Below are 6,771 nucleotides of genomic sequence, written 5' to 3' on the forward strand. Positions count from 1 at the left end.
ATATTCTTCAATTACAGTTAATTCAAAGTCTAATCAACCCCAGCCAGCATGGCTAATAATGAGGAGCAACCATTGGAGCTGTAGTTTAGCAACAGTTAGGGGACCACAGGTTGCTACTTCTACTACAATTAAGAATTTCAAAAACGTTTTAACGGACTCTTATAGAGGAGTTCAAGGGAAAGTCCAACAAAGAACTTAATCCCTCAAAGTAAAGATGGATTTTAGGATTTTACTGCCTTTTTTCCAAAAGGAATGGGTTGACTGTAGGTTTGTAGCTTATACATACAGCAAGCACTGAATTCAACTATACTTTATAATTGTAAACATATTTCATTATTTAATTACAGAAGCTACGTACTTGGAACAGATCACTGTGCCCCAACCAGCAAGATCCAAGTAGACCAAAGCAACTAAATTCACCTGTCATGCATGACTTGACAACCTTTATAACCATTACTGTCAATTGATGCTGCTGTCCTACCTCTCTGCCTTCCATCCTCTGAAAGTCTGAGATCTTTACACAAATAGACAATGTACTGTAGTGATTATAGAGTGAAAATTGTGCCTTGTTTCCTACCTTTGTATAGAGATGGGCACGAACTTCTGGTCCGGTGGTTTGTGCCAGTTTGTTTATTGGCCAAAAATATGGCAAGCGCCCATTCAGAAACAACGCCCAGAGGAAGCAGGGCAGAAAAGCTGGGGTGCTGCCTCTGAATGGGGGCCCACCAGAGGAGGCAGGGCTGGGTACCATCTAACACTTACTTGTCCAAAGGATGAAATGGCATGAACCACCAAACTAGCAGTTTGTGTACATCTCTACCCCTGTATCATAACTGCATTCTGTCAGGTCAGTTCTGAATTATGTCAACCCTATCCAAGGTTTTCTAGGTAGAGAATACTCAGAAGTGGTTTACTGTTCTCTTCTGGGGATACCCTGGGACTTTGTTGTTTGCCCATGACTACATAGGCTGATTCTTCTCCCAGGAGGTACAGTGAAGAATTGAATTCCCAATCTCTGGCTCTGCAGCCAGGTACCTAAACCACTGAGCTATCCAACCAGTGTGGCATAGTGGGCAGAGTGAGAAACGAGGACCCAGGAGGCCTGGGTTCAAATTCCTGCTCATCCATAGAATTAACTGGGGGAGTGGAGCTGGTAAAGCCATTCCGTAAAGACCTTTTTTACCTTGAAAACCCTCTTAGGGTTGCTAAAAGTCAGTTCCAACTTGATGACTGCAACAACCCTATATGAGACTTGTTTCGTTTAGTCGTGTCCGACTCTTCGTGACCCCATGGACCAGAGCACGCCAGGCCCTCCTATCTTCTACTGCCTCCCGGAGTTGTGTCAAATTCATGTTGGTTGCTTCACAGACACTGTCCAGCCATCTCATCCTTGGTCGTCCCCTTCTCCTCTTGCCATCACACTTTCCCATCATCAGGGTCTTTTCCAGGGAGTCTTTTCTTCTCATTAGATGGCCAAAGTACTGGAGCCTCAGCTTCAGGATCTGTCCTTCCAGTGAGCACTCAGGGTTGATTTCCTTTAGAATGGATAGGTTTGTTCTCCTTGCAGTCCAGGGGATTCTCAAGAGTCTCCTCCAGCACCACAATTCAAAGGCATCAATTCTTCGGTGGCTTTCTTTCTTTATGGTCCAGCTCTCACTTCCATACATCACGACAGGAAAAACCATAGCTTTGACTATTCGGACTTTTGTTGGCAAGGTGATGTCTCTGCTTTTTAAGATGCTGTCAAGATTTGTCATCACTTTCCTCCCAAGAAGAAGGCGTCTTTTAATTTCGTGGCTGCTGTCTCCATCTGCAGTGATCATGGAGCCCAGGAAAATAAAATCTGTCACTGCCTCCATATCTTCCCCTTCTATTTGCCAGGAGGTGATGGGACCAGTGGCCATGATTTTAGTTTTTTTGATGTTGAGTTTCAGACCGTTTTTTGCACTCTCTTTCACCCTCATTACAAGGTTCTTTAATTCCTCCTCACTTTCTGCCATCAGAGTGGTATCATCTGCATATCGGAGGTTGTTGATATTTCTTCCGGCAATCTTAATTCCGGCTTGGGATTCCTCCAGTCCAGCCTTCCGCATGATGTATTCTGCATATAAGTTGAATAAGCTGGGAGACAATATACAGCCTTGTCATACTCCTTTCCCAATTTTGAACCAGTCAGTTGTTCCATATCCAGTTCTAACTGTTGCTTCCTGTCCCACATACAGGTTTCTCAGTAGATAGATAAAGTGGTTAGGCACTCCCATTTCTTCAAGAACTTGCCATAGTTTGTTGTGGTCCACACAGTCAAAGGCTTTTGCATAGTCAATGAAGCAGAAGTAGATATTTTTCTGGAACTCTCTGGCTTTCTCCATAATCCAGCTCAAGTTAGCAATTTGGTCTCGAGTGCCTCTGCCTCTTCGGAATCCAGCTTGTACTTCTGGGAGTTCTCGGTCCACATACTGCTGAAGCCTACCTTGGAGGATTTTGAGCATAACCTTGCGATTCGATTTCGATTCGATTTCGATACCTTTATTGGCATATGAACAGACAGGAGCAAGACGTAGATACAAACCAAACAATAATCAAGAGAAAAGTAAAGTGAGAAATACACTCAAAACAGCAAGTAATATCATAGGTTGTGGGTTAAAATAGAAATTTCCAATAGATATCCTGCAACGGCAGATGTAATCAAAGGACAAGAATCACTCAGGAAAAAGGCTAAGGAGTTGGGGAAAAAAGAAAGCCACGGTTCTAGGAAAAGCTTTCTCAGAGAGGAATGAGCCGGGCAGTGAAATAAAATATGGTCCAGGGAGTCTGGCAGAGTATGACAGAAAAAACAGAGCCTGTTTACACGGGGAATCTTGGAGAAACGGCCTACATGGACCGCCGAAGGGAAAATATTCAGGCGAGCTAGCATAAAAGCTCTTCTCTGACCAGGATTAGTCAGTGAAGAGAAGTAGTTGGAAGGACGTCCTAGGGAAGGAGGAAGACTGAAAAAAAGAGGAGAACAGGTGGGGTTCAAATTGGCTGAAAGTGTCTCATACTCAAGCTGCCAGAGTTTGTGCTTGATCAAGGAGTGGGCCTGTTGTAATCCAACATCGAAGAGGGATTCTAGGTTCAGTCCTAAGGAAAGAAGTTTAGAATCGATCAGTTGGAACCAGTTCGATGTGTAAGAATCGCTAAGAAGGTCAAAAAGGAGAGAATTGGGGTTAGAATGAAGATGAATGCGGAGCCAGTATTTGAAGGTGGTGACCCAGGCAAGAGTAGATGGAAGGTGGGTTCCCAATTCGAGTACCATGGTGGAGAGACGGATCATATTGGGAACACCTAAGATCTTTCTGAGGAAAACAGCAGCAATGGAATCAATGTCATGATTTACAGCCTCTATCCAGATGGGCACCCCATAAAAAAGGTGGGATAGAAGTTTACACTGAAAAATATGCAGGGCTGCTGGAACAAATTGGTTGCCCGAAAGATAATGGAATTTTGAAATAGCATTGAGTTGGGTAGTTGATGTAGAGATAACCAATTTTTTATGTGGGATCCAGTTTAGTTTGTGATGGAAAGTGAGCCCAAGGTATTTAAATGTTGGCACTTGCTGGTAGGAATGTGTACCAACTGTCCAAGTGGACAGAAGGCTGGATTTAGAAAAAACAACTATTTTTGTTTTGGAGGAATTTATACAAAGATCGTTGACGGAACAGTAGTCTTGGAATTTGGCTAAAAGGAGACGCAAGCCGGCTTTGGAAAGAGAAAGCAGGACTGCATCGTCTGCGTAAAGGAGAACTGAAAGAGGGGCACCATTAAGAGAGGGGGAAGGGTTGGCAGCTTTAGATAAGAAAGGGGGAAGATCTGCTAAGAACAGGTTAAACAGTAAGGGGGCTAATATGCACCCTTGACGGACGCCCCTATTAACTTGAAACCTATCAGATAGTATATTGGAGTTTGGAAAGTGGATCTGGCATGAGTTTGAAGAATGGAGACGCCTAAGCAGAAAAAGTAGACGAGGGTCAATGCCCCATTGGGATAGTTTGTCCCATAAAAGAGATCTATTAACGGAGTCAAAGGCACCTCGAAGGTCTACAAAGGCGGCGAACAGTCTAGATTTATGGTGGATGGAATATTTTTCTGCTAGATGGGACAGAAGTAGAGCATGATCAAGGGTGGAGGCTCCAGAGCGAAAGCCTATTTGCTCTTTCCCCGGAAGGTTGATAGAAGAGGCCCAAGCAGAAAGTTTAGAAAGGAGAAGTTTTGAATAAAGTTTGCCAATGTAAGATAAAAGACTAATTGGACGGTAGTTACTGGGAAGGGAGGGATCACCTTTTTCGAAAATTGGGATCAGGGTTGAAATTAGCCAGGAGTTGGGAAAGATACCAGAATGGTTAACTAAAGTGAAGAGGTTGGCCAAAGAGTGAGACCACCAATGAGGGTTACTAGTCAGAATCTCAGTAAGAACTTGATCTGGGCCTGGGGCCTTACCAGACTTCAATGAACTAATTAAATCCAATATTTCATCAGAGGTAATGGGAGGCCAATCAGATAGGGCCTGCAGTGAGGAATCAGGGGGGGATTAGGGTTTGGGGAGAAGAAAATTGTGGAGAAGTGGGCTATCCATTCTTCCGAGGGGATAGAGGAAGAAGGATCAGGAGAAAAGAAAGTAGTGGAAGAGGAAACCAGAGACCAGAAGGCTTTGTAGTTATGTGATAAGATTGCTTGTAGCAGGTCGGACGCATAACCTTGCTAGCGTGTAAAATGAGTGCAATTGTGCGGTAGTTGGAGCATTCTTTGGCACTGCCTTTCTTTGGGATTGGGATGTAGACTGATCTTTTCCAATCCTCTGGCCACTGTTGGGTTTTCCAAACTTGCTGGCATATTGAATGTAGCACCTTAACAGCATCATCTTTCAAGATTTTAAATAGTTCAACTGGAATGCCATCACCTCCACTGGCCTTGTTGTTAGCCAGGCTTTCTAAGGCCCACGTGACTTCACTCTCCAGGATGTCTGGCTCAAGGTCAGCAACTACATTGTCTGGGTTGTCTGGGATATCCACATCTTTCTGATATAATTCCTCTGTGTATTCTTGCCACCTCATCTTGATGTCTTCTGCTTCTGTTAGGTCCCCCCATTTTTGTCCTTTATCATGTCCATCTTTGCGCGAAATGTTCCTCTAATATCTCCAATTTTCCTGAACAGATCTCTGGTTTTTCCTTTTCTGTTATTTTCCTCTATTTCTTTGCATTGTTCATTTAAGAAGGCCCTCTTGTCTCTCCTTGCTATTCTTTGGAAGTCTGCATTCAACTTTCTGTAACTTTCCCTATCTCCCTTGCATTTTGCTTCCCTTCTCCTCTCTGCTATTTCTAAGGCCTTGTTGGACAGCCATTTTGCTTTCTTGCATTTCCTTTTCTTTGGGATGGTTTTTGTTGCTGCCTCCTGGACAATGTTACGGGCCTCTATCCAAAGTTCTTCAGGCACTCTGTCCACCAAATCTAGTTCCTTAAATCTGTTTTTTACTTCCACTGTGTACTCATAGGGGATTTGGTTTAGATTATACCTGAGTGGCCCAGTGGTTTTTCCTACTCTCTTCAGTCTAAGCTTGAATTTTGCTATGAGAAGCTGATGATCAGAGCCGCAGTCAGCTCCAGGTCTTGTTTTTGCTGACTGTATAGAGCTTCTCCATCTTTGGCTGCAGAGAATATAATCAATCTGATTTCGATATTGCCCATCTGGTGATTTCCATGTATAGAGTCGCCTCTTGTGTTGTTGGAAAAGAGTGTTTGTGATGACCAGCTTATTCTCTTGACAAAACTCTATTAGACTTTGTCCTGCTTCGTTCTGAACTCCAAGGCCAAACTTCCCTGTTGTTCTTTTATCTCTTGGCTCCCTACTTTAGCATTCCAGTCCCCTAGAATGAGAAGAACATCTTTCTTTGGTGTCAGTTCTAGAAGGTGTTGTAAATCTTCATAAAACTGTTCAATTTCAGTCTCCTCAGCAGTGGTGGTTGGTGCATAAACTTGGATTATTGTGATGTTGAAAGGTCTGCCTTGGATTCGTATTGACATCATTCTATCATTTTTGAGATTGTATCCCATTACAGCTCTTCCCACTCTTTTGTTGACTATGAGGGCCACTCCATTCCTTCTACGGGATTCTTGCCCACAATAGTAGATATGATAATCATCTGAGCTGAATTCGCCCATTCCTGTCCATTTTAGTTCACTGATGCCCAGGATGTCGATGTTTATTCTTGCCATCTCCTGTTTGACCACCTCCAGCTTCCCAAGATTCATAGATCTTACATTCCAGGTTCCTATGCAGTATTTTTCTTTGCAGCATTGGATTTTCCTTTCACTTCCAGGCGCGTCCACAGCTGAGCGTCCTTTCGGCTTTGGCCCAACCACTTCATTAGCTCTGGAGCTACTTGTACTTGTCCTCCACTCTTCCTCAGTAGCATGTTGGACGCCTTCCGACCTGAGGGTCCCATCTTCCAGCGTCATATCTTTTAGCCTTTTGTTTCTGATCATGGGGCATTCTTGGCAAAGATACTGGAGTGGCATTGCCAGTTCCTACTCCAGGTGGACTGCCTTTAGTCGGAACTCTCCACTATGTCTTGTCCGTCTTGGGTGTCCCTGCACGGCATAGCCCATAGCTTCTCTGAGTTACTCAAGCCCCTTCACCACGACAAGGCAGCAATTTTGTTAAATACGTGTGCTCCTAGGATGTGTTTCGTAAGGGAAATTTTAAACACTGCACCAACATCCTGTGGGGATAAGTTT

Source organism: Pogona vitticeps, chromosome 3 (genome assembly GCF_051106095.1).
Source record: "Pogona vitticeps strain Pit_001003342236 chromosome 3, PviZW2.1, whole genome shotgun sequence".
NCBI classification, from domain to species: domain Eukaryota; kingdom Metazoa; phylum Chordata; class Lepidosauria; order Squamata; family Agamidae; genus Pogona; species Pogona vitticeps.